This window comes from Herpailurus yagouaroundi, unplaced genomic scaffold (assembly GCF_014898765.1).
Source record: "Herpailurus yagouaroundi ecotype Mexico unplaced genomic scaffold, PumYag 28, whole genome shotgun sequence".
NCBI lineage: Eukaryota > Metazoa > Chordata > Mammalia > Carnivora > Felidae > Herpailurus > Herpailurus yagouaroundi.
This window is the reverse complement of record NW_024412376.1, coordinates 44,824,222-44,839,096: the sequence shown is the minus strand read 5'-3', so window position 1 is coordinate 44,839,096 and position 14,875 is coordinate 44,824,222. Positions and strand designations below refer to the sequence as shown.

The 14,875-nt window shown below is 41.8% G+C and overlaps 1 long non-coding RNA gene across 1 annotated transcript; it reads right to left on the bottom strand.

Annotated features, from left to right (window-relative positions):
• Positions 1-4,849: 4,849 nt before the first annotated feature.
• LOC121027109 (uncharacterized) lies at positions 4,850-6,404 on the bottom strand. Its single transcript, XR_005788571.1, has 3 exons — positions 6,273-6,404; positions 5,000-5,191; positions 4,850-4,928 (listed from the first exon to the last, which is right to left on the bottom strand). It is a non-coding gene; the product is annotated as an uncharacterized LOC121027109 (long non-coding RNA).
• Between the last annotated feature and the right edge of the window lie 8,471 nt (positions 6,405-14,875).

The following is a 14,875-nucleotide window of genomic DNA, read 5'->3' as shown; positions in this document are numbered from 1 at the left end:
ATTTAATCCTTACAACTCCTGAGGTAAACATGACTCTTATCTCCCTTTTGCAAAAGAGGAAGTGTAGATTTCCCTGGAGTCACAATAACTGTTTATCAGATTTATTTTATTTTGTTATTTATTTCATTTTATTTTATTTATTTACTTAGAATGAGAGAAAGACCACAAGTGGGGGAGAAGGGCAGAAGGAGAGAGAAAGAGAGAGACAGAATCTTCAGCATGCTCCACACTGTTGGCATGGAGCCCAACGTAGGGCTTGATCTCATGACCATCAAATCATGACCTGAGCCAAAATCAAGAGTCGGTCACTTAACTGACTGAACCATCCAGGCATCCCTCAGTTTTTTTAAAATGCCAGCTAGTAGCATCTAAACAATTTAAACTACCAAATGCCAAATTTAATGATCCTTTCCCATCCACCACTACCAACCAATTTTCCCATTCACATATGTAATTTTATATTAAAAACAGGTATCATCCTTTGGGTACCTGGAAGGCTTAGTTAGTTAAGCATCTGACTCTTGAGTTTTGGCTCAGGTTATGATCTCCAGGTTAGGGGGATTGAAGCCCGAGTCAGGCTCCATGCTATGGATTGGGATTCTCTCTCTCACTCTCTCTCTCTGCCCCTCCCCTATTGAAATGCTCAGACACACTCTCTCCCTCTCAAATAAATAAACATGTTAAAAAAACAGATATCATCCTTGTTTCTGGGAAGTCTCAATATTGGCTTCTTTATAAATTTAATAGGCTTAAGTTCATATACTTAGACTGTAGAATATCAACTTTCAGTATACCTAGGATCAGGAACATTTAAGATATGCTAAATTTTGAAATTTAATGAGCAAAGTAGAATATAAAAATCCTTTTTCTAACATTAACATTTCATTAAACTGATGTTTAGTTAAGAAACTATTTATCCAGGTTATTGTACTATAAGAATGTCAATTACCCATAAATCCTATAAAAATGAATTTCAGGGACAGATTACTCTAAATTATCATTTTTTGAAAAAAATTTTAATGCTTATTTATTTTTGAGAGAGAGAGACAGAGCATGAGCAGGGGAGGGGCAGAAAGAGAAGAAGACACAGAATCTGAAGTAGGCTCCAGGCTCTGAGCTGTCAGCATAGAGCCCAACATGGGGCTCAAACCCATGAACCGCAAGATCATGACCTGAGCTGAGATCAGAGGCTTAACCAACTGAGCCACCCAGGCATGCCCAGATTACTTTAAATCAAACACCACTCTCTACACCCCACCTTGGGTCACCCCACTGGAGTCTTTAGAGACTCCAATGGGCCAGTGTAGTAATGGATGAAGTTTTGAGTGAGAAGAGAAAAGAGATTACACACTTAAAATTAAAATGGTAACCAGATTCTCATCTATCATCTGATTTTGGCTACTTTTTCTGTTTTCTGCCTGTCCCAAATGTGAAACTAGTGTGGCAAACGAGAGCCTACAGGTGACTTCTGCATGTGAGCTGCCCTTCTGAATGTCAAGTAGGGGCTAGAGGAGAGTTCCAAATGGAAAAGAATTGTAAGCAAGTTGCTTGAGCTTTTCCCAACTTAGAATTTGTGCTAAAGGATCAAGGAGCCCCAACGTAGTTTTTCCCAGAATGTTGTACTAGGAGATAATGCATCTGGCATCCTTACTAATACTGAATGAATGGATGAATGAATGAACACCAGTAATGAAGTGTGCTTTTGCCTGGACTATCTTCATGCATAAATCATTAAGAAATTCAACATACAGATAGGTAATAGCTCAAAGATTTGATAATTGGGGTCCTGGCCTTCTGTTTCCATCTTTCAGGACAGACACTGAAGGCAGTAGAGAAATTACATTGTTAGAAATGACTGATGAATGCTGATACTTTGAATACTTTTTTCTGGGCATTGAAAGGAGGTGATGATGTTGCTGTGATTTTCCTTGATGCTGAGAGGTGGCACATTCAATTCGCTGTAATATTATTCCTTTGGTGAACTTCCTTTTAGATTATAGTTCAGAAATTAATTAAAACCACATACTCTCATTAATGAATTCTAAACATTTTATAACTGGTGCCACTGTCCTCCTCAATCTCTTTTATTTAGAGTCGCTGAACAAGGTTATGTTCTTCTTTCTCTTGCCTTTTTCACACTTACGCTGAAAGCTTAACCAACTCCATTCAGAACTAAAGAAAGGAACAATGTGGTTTTGTACTTCATAACAGCAATGGCTCTATTTATAAGGAACAGCTTTCTACGGACTCTTAGGAGAAACATCCATCTCCAGCCCCCATCTCTTCTTGTGCTCGCTTTCATAAGGTTCATCTCTACGTGTTTATTGCCCCATCACGAGGAAGAGAAGGGAGGGCTTTGGTCCTAGTTAAAAAAAAAAAAAAAAAAAAGTGTCCTTGTTTTTAGTGAAAGAAGTAAGTAGGAACTAAGTAGTGGTAAAATAATGTATTCAGGCACATTGCCCAGCCCTTTCTCCATGCTTTTCATAAAAGGAACCACGTCAAGGAAAAAAGGAAAGTTCTGGTCCGAGATCCTCTGAGTTCTGGGTTACAAAGAGTCACAAAGGTGGTGATTTAATGCTGGTTTTCCATCCACACAGAGCTCAGCCCCACAGCTCCTATCACTGTGTTAGCACCAAGCTAATTCCTAGCTTAAAAGGCCCACTTAAGTTTTGTAATTTTGTGTCAATTGAATGAGTTATTTAACTTCTTCGTTTACCACTCACAGCCAATCTTGAAACGGCCTTAGCCCTCACTGGGTGTGCGCTGCAGGAAAGGAAGGCAGTTGGGCAGACTGTCCTCCAGAAAGACCTTCCATTCCGTATAGACTCAGGGGGAAAAAGTTGAGTTCTGTTGTCCTCAGTCACTAGATTGAAATGGCTGTTCCATGCCTTATGTAGGTCTCTAGGTACAAAGGCTGTACCTATACCCGGTAGCTCTTAATCATGCAAAGCATTGATTCTGACTCACAGTTGTCCAGCTCCTTAAACATATGAAATTAATGCATTGTCACCGAACAACTAAAATTCAGTAGAATAGAAATCTTCAGTTAGGAGGGGTTCTTAAGAATAGATGTAATCAAAAGGTAAGACAATTGTTGGGACTCATTACGCGGAGTCATTTGCTTTAAAAGACACCTTTTGTTCAAAACTGAGCTTGCAATGGGTAGTTATATGAGGATGAAGTGATATAACACAGGAAGTGCCTATAAATTTTACCAAAGAACAATGAACTGCATATATATACATATATATAATTAAAATATGTACTGAATTAGTCATATGTACTTTAAATGTAGCATTTAAAAAATTTTCCAGATTCCTAATGTATCGTTTTAAAAGATACGCTCCTGTAGAACACAACTGTCCTCAATGACACTTTCCCTTAAAGAAACCACTCATGTCATAAGTCAAGTGTGAAACCCCCAAAAGAGAGAAGGCAAGCCGGTGGGGACGCATATATTACGGTGGCTCAGAACACTAACAGTAGAGTCGGATAGACTGGGTTTCGGGTGCTTCTCTACTACTTCCTGAAGTTGAAGGACCCTGGGCAAAGGGACTTGTTGAAACCTACATGGTTTTCATCCAGAAAAGACTAACATAGCATCTCTCTCTTAGGTTGTTGTAAGGATTAGAGTGTTTAGCAGAGTGGCTAGCACACAGTAGGTACTCAATACATCGCACTCATGTTACTAGTAATAACAGGCTCCTCAATCTCCCAAGTACTGATTCAGACTAGTAAAGAAGGAAATATTTCTTGAAAAAAAAAAATCTAAGAAGAAGTTCAACATTTTTTCTGAGGGACTCCTACAGCACACTGATAGGTTTGAAAATCAAAATAGCAACTCATCTCTGAAAGAATGAAATCTTCATCCATGACTAGAAAAATTCTCTTGGGATGGCTTAAGATAGCAAAGAAAAGACAGAGTGGAGAGAAGCAAAAGTCTGAACATCAGGTCTGAGAGAAACCTGTCACATGTCACAGCGACAAATATTGGCTAATGGAGAGAGGAGGAGTCCAAACAAAGAAACCTTCCAGCCATGGCTGATGACAGTATCAGCCAGAAAGCTTGTAAGGCAACAAATGAAGACATAACTGTAAATCACTCCATATCAACGCGACTCACAAGAACTCATGGAAGTATTTCAGAAGTGTGCGTACTATTTTAGCAACTTAGGACTAAGGATTGCTGAAAAACTTGGACTTCACATAACAGCAGGGACAAAGCAAAAGCTATGCGAGAATGAATGCTTTAAGAAACAAAACAGATGAACATAGGGGAAGGGGAAGCAAACCATAAGAGACTCTTAACTATAGAGAACGAATGGAGGGCTGATGGAGGGAAGGGGGTGGTGAGTGGTGGACATTAAGCAGGGCACTAGTGATGAGCACTGGGTGTCATATGTAAGCGATGAATTGCTAAATTCTACTCCTAAAACTAATATTACGCTATATGTTAACTAACTAGAATTTAAACAAAAATTTGAAACAAACAAAAAAGCTATGCAAAAATGCTAATACATTCTTCAGTTGAGAACAATTGTGTGTATAATTTTACTGCCCTCGATTTTCTGTCACCAGTCACTATATTCTAAATTAATGCTCACATTTCAATTGATATTCTGATTACTTCAACACATACAAAATGGTATTGAATTCGAATATATAAATAAAAACTACCCAGGCCAGAACAAACCCATGCCAAAACAAACGTATTTTTCCTAAATAAACTAATAATAAGAAAGCATCCAAGTTGGTCACACACTCACTAATCTGATCCACGTGTGAGGTTAACAAAATTGTCTGATTTCTCACTTGCCTTTTTCAGTCATGTCTTCCAGCCGTGAAATGGAAAGATACAAGCAGGTCACACACAGTAAGAGATGGGTGACAGGTCCATGTGGGTGGACTGGGGCCAGGTGGGTACTAAGCTGAAGCAAAGAGGTAGATTGGAATAATGGAACCAAGAACACTGAGTTCTAATATCAGGTGTTATACTCACTTTCATTCTGAAGAGTCACTGTGCCTCTCAGGGCCAAAATTTTCTGATGTGCAAAACCAGGAGGTCAGACTGGTAAATTCTCAGGTTCCTTCCAGCCCTGTCCTTCTGTGATTCCAGCTGTTCCTTTTGTTGCTCGTATTGTTTCTTCTGTGGCATCTTTCATCACTAGTCTCTATCTTCGTGTCCCTAGGACTGGGTTGGGTAGGGGACATGAGGTGTTACTAGAAGTACACATAAAGAGTAGTGGCAGGCTATATTGCAAAGTAAAAGCTGTGCTGTTGAATATTTACCCTCTTAGAAGTTGGACTTACTCTTTATCAATTTCTTCATTCTGTGATACTCAGCAATGTGTAAACAGCTGCCCATACAATTGCTTGAAATTATAACAGATACAGGCATAGCTCTGTATCTGATGATTTTAATGGTATATGTAATGAAGGGGGTCAAAATTGCCTAATTTATACATTTACGACATTGCAAAGACTTCATGCATTCTCCCAAGTTGTATCGCTGCCGAAAGTTCCATGTTTTTTGTGCTGAGCCTCATACCACAGATTAATTCCCTTTTTCATTGACCCTGAGGTTTTATCTCCCCCCTGCAGCTTTTGTCTTGGTTGGAACAGTGACTGAAATAATTTAACAAATTGCTTTTTTATTCTAAAATGGCACATAAGGTGAGTGCATTTGATCATGGCTCCAATTCACAAGTGAACTGACATTCTGCCATGATTGGTTTTACACTTCCATTTGCTGGCGGAGAACCACCACTTCCTCATGTGTCTCCGTGTTCTCTTGACATCCATCTACAGTACGAGCTCTTGCTTTTCTCTCTCGGGCCATCTTCTCATTAAACATTAGGCCCTTACTAAATGATGAAAGTTAATCTACATGAGGAGTCGAAAACAATACAAGTATAAAGCTCTATTTGTGTTACGTGAACTGACACGATCCGTGATACAAGTATCACAAACTCACAGGTGCCACGGCCTCATGGATGTTGCAATCCATGCTAAGCTCTCCGCTTCCTTATTTTTTGACTGCTCAACAAACACCAAGCACTGCACTAAGCATTTTGTCTTGCATTTCATGAAATTCAATCCTCCTGATAACCTCATAAGGTAGGTGTTATTATCATCCCAATTTACAGATGAGGGTTAGAAAGTTTCAAGTCACTAGTTCAGGGTCACTCATCACTGGTAACAGAGCAAAGACTTGACTGCAGCTCTAACTCTAGAGCCTGTCTAAATTCCCCATCAGCAAAACTGGAGATTACCATGTGTCATGAGTCTTGTGAATCATCCTCAAATCGTTGATATTGCACAGTTACGTTCACATATTTCCTGACTGTGCAACTCATCCCCTTTCACGTTGGAACTGATGTTACAGGTGGTGATAAGTACGCAGCTGAGCCTGAAAACAATAATACATGAAAAAGTACTCTGTATACTGTAAACCCAAAGAACATTAATGTCTATTAAGTGAATGCAAAAAGTATATTTATCCCCTTGCTGAGTTGTAGACTATAATGGACTGGACTTATCTATACGTTACAAGTATTTAAAAGTGACTTTTAAAATGTACCTCATAATTTCTAATTGGGTTTTTGACTATCATGAAGATCATCTCATCTAAAATCTATTTTCTCTTTGGCCTCTACACATTTGCTCAGTTGTTAACACCTTCCATTTGGACTGGGGCTTTGAATAAACTATATATCGTATCATCTTCTCTTGGACTTTGGTAAGGATGAAAACACCATCATTAATGCTGTAACTTTAAAGCAGGTTTCTAATATTGGTGGCAGGGAGCACAGTTCATTTTGCTTAGAAAAAAAAGTTTTTCCAGGGCGCCTGGGTGGCTCAGTTGGTTAAGCGACTGACTTCGGCTCAGGTCATGATCTCGTGGTCCGTGAGTTCGAGCCCCGCGTCGGGCTCTGTGCTGACAGCTCAGAGCCTGGAGCCTGTTTCAGATTCTGTGTCTCCCTCTCTCCGACCCTCCCCCGTTCATGCTCTGTCTCTCTCTGTCTCAAAAATAAATAAACGTTGAAAAAAAATTTAAAAAAAAAAAGTTTTTCCTTTGCAGAAAAGTAGAGAAGAAAATTTAAGTTATTGTGTTAAAATTTCTTAAAGTACAAAAAAAGTGGTTCCATTGCAATATACTACCTGTCTACCCTTTACTGCTGGGCTTAAAAAGCAGGGTAGGGTAAAGCGTGTTCAGGTCTCAACCTCCCGAGCATTTGAATCCTATTAACAGGTGGATAAGAAATTTATTTTTCTTAATAGAGTTATATGTCTGGAATTTATTTAGTGGTTTTGAGGGAGACTAGAAAACAGGATTGCAAATAGGGTCAGAAAATAAGCCAGAAACACCATGATAATTTCCAGTTGAATTATGCCCTCAAATGGATTCCTGTGCATGGAATTTCCATAATTCACAATCCTATTATTGGTTATTTCTGGAGCCTTTGGGGCTGAGGGTAATATCCTCTGTAGAATCCCTCGCCTATTTCCTGCCCTGTTAGTCTTTACTCTCCATTCCCCATTTCACTAATTAATTGTACTTTACACGCTAACAACTTCCTAAAAGAAATTGAGGTGGCTTGTTACAAATGCCAGAGAAATGGAATCATTAAGTAAAGGGGAGCACAAAAGAAAAGAGCTATGTTCTTAAAGGAAGAGGTAGTTATACCATGATACTAGCCTAAGAATAATTATGACAACTGAGCAGAAATCTAAGTTTTCCCCTTCCCAGCGGTCACTGAAAGATGTTTACCCCCACGTGGTGACGATAAAAGTAAGAGAAAGAAGTTTTAAAAAGCACAGCAAGAGCACTTGCTGAGGGAAAATAGAGTCGATCACCTAAAGTCTGACGAAGGCGAGAAGAAACGGTGACAATACATAGTTGTCACTCAAACAAAAGGAGGGAAAGAATCCTGTAAAAAAAAAAAAAATGAAAGGATTCAAAAGAGAGGAGTTAACACAACTGGAAATGTATGTTCCCCATGAATAAGCCCTCCCTTAAGAGGTTTCTGGATGCAATATTAATTCCAGACTGGGGCAGGAAATAACCAAATGTCACCCAAATGATCTGGAAGCTAATGTAACCTCCTAGCATATGATTTACTTTCAAGAAAACAATTTACTCTCAGTTAGATTCTGCCTGGAAAAATCACTTCAAAAACCGGAGAGGGAATAAAAATATAATATGCACAAGCAGCTTAACCGCTTAGGCCCTACAGAGTCAGGGCCAATTACAGATAGAAGGAGCAAGAACTGAACATTTTCTGTCAGTCTGGTGCCGCTGCCTGCTCATGGTGCAGGAGCAGGACTCCAGAGGCTCCCGGTGCTGGCTTGGCCTGTTTGGAGCCGCTTCCGCTGGACTCCGGCGGGCCCGCCCCTCCCAGGCACATCTGGCAGGCACCGTCTGGCACTGGGCTTTGTGGAGCAGCCCATCGGGCCCGGCTGCAGCCTCCTCCAGGGGACAAGGTGGCTTTTCTTAACTGTCCATTCCCTTGGCTTCAGAGCTCTTACACTGTGTCTGCAACATCATTCTCTACTAAGTGGAAGACGTGCAGACAGGATGACATGTCCCAACACAGGTCTGGTGTCCCAGACCTGCTCTGATGGCATGTGATTTCCGCACAATGAGAACACATGGGCCTTTGTGCAACGTGCATCTGGAAAACTTCCCAGATCATGCATCTGCCCTCTGATTTACACCTTGCAGAATAAGGCTGACCCGCAGGAAAGCAACTGAATCTATAAGCGGTGGGTGGGCTGTACACCCTCCCCCAACCCCTGCCTCCTTCTTATTCTGAGAAACAATCGTGGGTGTTCCCACCTCCCCAAAACTCCCTCCCCTGAAAAAGAAGGGGGAAAAGCTGCTTCCTGGCTGAATAAAGCTGAAACACCTGTGTGCCAGAAACTCACAGATGTAGACAGGCACAGCACTGCTGCGGAACCATCTGCCCAGCATGCCTCACTCGGGTGGTTTGGGGTGGTGACCAATTAGGGTGGGAAACCCACACCATAGGAAAAGATTCCTTTGGTCCTCATTATCCCCCTTCCCTTGCAATTCTTCTTCTCACATTTCTCTCTCTCACCCTAGCACTCTACCCAAGGGTGAATGTGCAATGCCAAAAACAACCTTTTGCTTTTAAAAGGCCTGAGTGGCAGTTATATTTCAGGTGGTATCTTCCCTCCGTCGTTATTCGTCCTGCCTTTTTGATCCAGGCTGGAAGGACAAATGGAAAGACAAACAATACAATACTGAGTGTTAACAGAACCTCGGTTACAGTCTGTCCCTTCTGTTATGGCTGTGACTCTTGCTCCTGTGAAATGTGAAGTGTGTGCTGAGCTTCCTTCGTTCTGAAAATATCCACCGAGTACTCATACGCCTTGTGTCATGCTCAGTACTGGAGGTAGGACATCTGGCGAACGGCCTCATCCGAGCTTGTCGATGAATGCAGTACAACTAACTGCACTGTGTACTGCAAAAACAGCATTGCATTTAATACACTTGATAGTATCGCCATTTTTATTCTGCTGCATTTTTCTACAACCTGGTTTCTTCTCTCCTATGGTGCAGTGTCCTCAGACGACGTAGAATGAGTCCAACTTGCTTAGGACAGCATCACACATGGTACAGGCAGTTAGTGACAGTTCCACGAGAATAATAAGACGTTAAATGTTGGGATGCATTAGCAGGCCCTTAAACTCCGAGTGTTATGCAAATGAACTTTCTATCCAGCTATAGAAAATGGACTGGGCTGTGGGAAGCGGATGGCTGCGGAGAAGAGACGGAGGTTATCAACCAGGGCCTAAAACAAATCAGTCCTTGGACAAAAACCGTTGTTCTGTTTTTCTGTACTTTTCATTTTGAGATAATATTAGACTCACTAAAGAGACGCGGAGATGGTACAGAGAATCCCTGTAAGCCTACCCCCAGCTTCCCTTAATATGAGTATCACACATAACCATGGGACACTTATCCGAACTAAAAGGTTAACCTTGGTACAATACTGTTGACCATATGACAGACTGTATTCAGATTTAACCAGTTTTTCCACTTACCCCTTTCTGTTCTAGGGTCTAATCTGGGGTATCACACTGCATTTGGCTTTTATTTAGTTTTAAATGAGGTTATTTATTCATTCTCAGCAGGTGTCATATTGTTACCATCTCACCATTTAGGGGGAGGAAGTTCTGTGCCTTTGGATTAGTGAAGTGCAGAAAAGGAGATAGGCATCAAGACAAAGTGGAAACATGGGAAAAACTGTGATTTTCTTATTTTTTCATCCACCTGCAGGGGGAACAGAGTAACATAGCAAAGTGGTTTTCTGGACCCTTCCTATCCGCTCAGCCCTGGGAAAATGAAAAGTCAAGTACTCTCTTATAGTAAATTTGTTCATCTCTAGGGGCCCAACAGTTGGTCTGATGCAGCCCTCGATTACTCTTTCCATTTCATGGATGGGGACAATGAAGTCCTGTCTTGCTGAGTGACATGTTTTGAATCACAAAGGCCCGTGGAACATATAGTAACACTAAGACTAAGTCTTAATGGGAAACTGAGCTCTGTCCTGAAATCTCAGTCACTAACCCTTATTACTTGAAATGGCATTGATTTGCGGGGATACAAGTAAAATGCTTTTACTAGGAAAAATTTGGAACAGAAACTGAAAATGGAGTCCCTTGGCACATTTGGAGGTGGGGGTAGGGGTGAGGGTGGGAGGGTGGGGGAAGAGGTGCACACTCGCCTTAGTAATGGACTCTGCCTGGCACAGAGCTAAGTCTAGTAACTTTCAATTGGTTTAAGCTGCAATCACAAGCAGTTTAGTAATGTGGGACTTTGGTACATGTTATGTATGAAAGCCAGTGACGTGGACTGGCCTGAACTGTCCTTGTGGACCTCGAAGTACAAAATACCATCGAGAAACATTCTGAAAGGGCTCGCTGCATTTAGGACCCAGGAACCTGACTTACAGACTTCAGAGGGATTCGCTTCTCAATTTCGCACATTTGGGAGCCCAGCAGAAGCAAATGCGAGGCAATCACGACAGCAGGTAGTAGGCTGACTGTAAACATCATCCATCTTAGTCAAAATTACAAACAGGTCTCTCTGTCACCCCTTCCCGGCTCCATGCATCCGCTCTCCTCACGGTCAAAGAAATCAACATGAAGCAAAACGTGTTCATTCCTCTGCACCAATAATGCTGCCCGTTGGGGAGGGGGACCCTCACTGGATCAAAGAGGCCTCTCTAGCAGGGCAGCGCTCAGCAAGGGAACTTTACTCTCTCAGGTCTCTCTCTCTCTCCCTCCCTCTCTCCTCCTTGTCCTCTTTTTCAACATTAGGCATTCTTTTATAGTCTCAAATTAACATTAAAGAACAATAACATAGTGATTCCCAGCTATGATAAACAAGCAAAATTAAAAAAAAAAAAGAAAGAAGAAAGAAAGAAAGAAAGAAAGAAAGAAAGAAAGAAAGAAAGAAAAACCAGGGATACCTCCACAATAAAACTCTATAAAATGCACAAACTGGCACGTTTTAAATGACTCTTTAGTACCAGAGGGGAGAGAAAAAGCATATGAGGTAAATCCTTCACCGGCAACTCACCAGGGAGACTGGTAAAAATAAATTGCACGGCTCTAATTTTCCTAGCAGCTTCCATGCTATTCTTTGAAACTGAGTACGAACCCCTTGGCCTAATCCCAAGAGCCGATCTATAGTAAATAGTGCACACTTAATGCCTAAGTTCCTTTTTAGCACCATTCAGACAGTGACTTCAGCCACAGAGCTTAGTCATAGCAGACATTTTTGTGGTGAAAGCATTAAACCCACATGCAGCTCTCTTTCTGTGGCCACTGGGGGTCATGCTCCCTTCCCATTAGCTGAATAAATCATAAAGTCGGCTCAGACCACCCAAGGAGCGAGACCAGAGAGCCACAGGCGATGCCTACAGCCGCTTATTTCTTTTCAAAATCTACAGGGGGAAAAAAAAAAGGAGCAGAAAAAGAAAAACAAGAAAAAAAAAATACTGCAAAACAGACTAGCGGTAGGAAACCATTTGATTTTTTAAAAATGTGATCTCTTTGAGAGTAACCCCCGAGACTTGTTTATTTGTTTATTTATTTTGTTAAAACCAGGGAGCCTGATTTAAGAAGAAAAGTAGTAGAAAAATAAAGCCACATGCAGGCCTTTTGTCGTCTGCTGGAGTTTGTTGACAAAAAAAATTTTTTTTTTTCCTCTGTGGATTTTAAATTAAGGAAGGCCACCCTGTGTGGCCGGGCTCTTCAGGTGGTTCCGATAAGACACAATGCAGACACAACCCGGGGTGGGGGTGGGGGTGGGGTGCGCATCCGGCGCGATTATGTGGCCAATCGGGATTTAACAAGGAAACAAACGTGTTGTCTAATGCTCCCTGTGTCAAATGATTCACTCCGAGGGATGGCCAGGGAGGAAGGTCTGCGAAGTCACGTTCCCATCAGTCAGTAAATAAGATAAGAAACAGGAATTTTAAACACAACTATTAGCAGGCGACTGCTATCACATAGGCAGACCCCAGCTCATTATGTGAAGCAGTCCCTTCTCGGGGAGGAGGGGGAGGTTGGCGGTGGGGCAGAGATTGGAGTTTTTTTGCTTGCATTTTTTAAAAGTGCGCTGAACTTTAAACCACACTGCCAAAGCCTAATAGGCAACTGAAATTGTGACCCTTTTTCCCCCCAAACTATTATCCCTCCCCCAACTAAAGTTTGGCAGAAAAGGGAACACATTCAAGGTGCAATCTAATGATTTCCCAAAGACTCTAGGGCAGGTAGCATTTAGGGTGTTGAAGGAATCTGAAGCTAAAGGAGAGTCAGTCACTTGTGTCTCCAGGAACCACCTCCCCAGGTGACAAACTTCGGGTTTGTGCTCCGGAGACTTACTGGTTTGTAAGCTTTCATTTGTTGTTTGGGAGAATAAAGTTCTTAAAGTAACAAATTGTATTTAACCTTTGTCTAAAGTCAAGGCAGGGCAGGTAACTTCTCCACCAGTGCTCACGGGACAAACTCTGTCTGAAAACTCTCCAAAGTCCTCCCCAGCATCCCTCTCTGCTGAAGGCAGGACAGACCGTGGGCCCTCATTACAGGCAATTTTGTGACTCACGCCCACCAGGGAGAAGGGCGAGATCACTTATATCATTTGTGACTTAATATGTGAGTTGTAGGGTCACAGCGAAGCAATCCTGTCAACAGTCCATGACCTAGAAATCACAGCAACAAGGCCAGGGAATCCACCTCTCGATAACCTATAGCCCATTAAAATTTGGTAGTTAAAATCTTCATTTCCAAGCTTACACATAGCTTTACGTGATAAGAAGCTCCCTCCACAGTGACACGAAAGTGTCATAAACGAAACCTGTCACTCACAAAACTTTCACTCATCCTGTGGAGCGACTCTCATTTCTCTTCTTTCACACACGTGTGTTCCACATCATTGAGAAACCGTTCTGGGCAGATGCTCTGAAGCCGCCTTTCTGAGTCAGAGAGATTGGAAGAATTAGGGCAACTGTTGCACTGGTGTTGCTGCATATCTGTGACCCACCCAACTCCTCTGGGAGCAGGGCCATGTCCCTGTACCCACAAGGGACACAACGTAGACAAAGTGGCCTGTATGTGCATCTTTGGGGGTCTCTGAAATGCTGGAGAAGGTAAACAATTCCAAAGAAAAGAGACCAGAAGAAATAGAAACTCTACTAAAAAATAGAAGAAATTTAAGAAAAAATTTGGCAACAACCTCCTTTCATTATTAATAGACATCAGTCACTTGGAAAATTAGCTCTTACGGTGTATAATTTGCAACTTTCTCTCATTTAGTTAACCTCTGCCAGAACTGATTTGCTTTGGTGGTGCTAAAACTGTGCGTTTGCACACCGGAGGTCATGTGTATAAACTGTACCACTTGGATACACACAGATTGGAAATTTTTATCCCTATAGGTGGTGAGGCGAAAAATGGAGAAGCTGGAACTTTTGAGTCATGGCCATTATGACAGTGGCATTGAAGCGGGTCACTTTGCTTCACAAACAATACTATTTTAAAAACAAGTTACCCACCCTCAGTCTAACACTGAGCACACTTGTCCAGACAGGATCCAGGGGGCCATTACCAGTCTCTCTGTTCTCCTGGTCCCTGCTCCCTGGTCCCTGGTCCCTGCTCCCTTAAGGACTGCTTGCCCAGGCTGTCCCCTTCCATTTTACTTTCGCCTTCTCCCTGAAGTAGACCTGTCCCTCCTCAGCACGGTTGAACTCTTGTCATGAGAAAGGCAACTACTCTAACACAATTATACACCACACGAGAAATTCACTTAACTACAAAATTAGCATACATGTCTTGCCTAGTCTAAAGCCTAAAATGGATGAATGATAATGTCTTCATTAACTGGAACCACCACCATCAAGAACTTATCAAATTGAACCATATGAGATGGTCTACATTCAAACTTTGTGTCCACACAGAATTTATTCTTACAAGGAGAATCTACTAGATAGCAGATACTACCAGAATTAACCGGCATGGTACTAAAAAAAAAAAAGAAGAAAAAATAAAGCAATAAAGCTTTGAATCCCAGTTTAATACCATCTATACAACCTTGAACAAAATTCTTGCTCTTGACTTCTATTTGCCTGCTAATTATGAGGGGCTCCCTGATGAGTGGCAGATGTGCGTTTTCCCCCTTCCCATTCCCTTCTTAGCACTAGAGCCCTGTTGCATGTTAGTATCCTCACACCTTCTAACCAAGTTTCAGATTCTTCTGGGCCTCTATTGTGGCCCTGGATGCTCAGGTGTTGAATGCAGGACCTCTGGGCTCGAGCAGCCAGGTCCTTCAGACAGCCTCCCA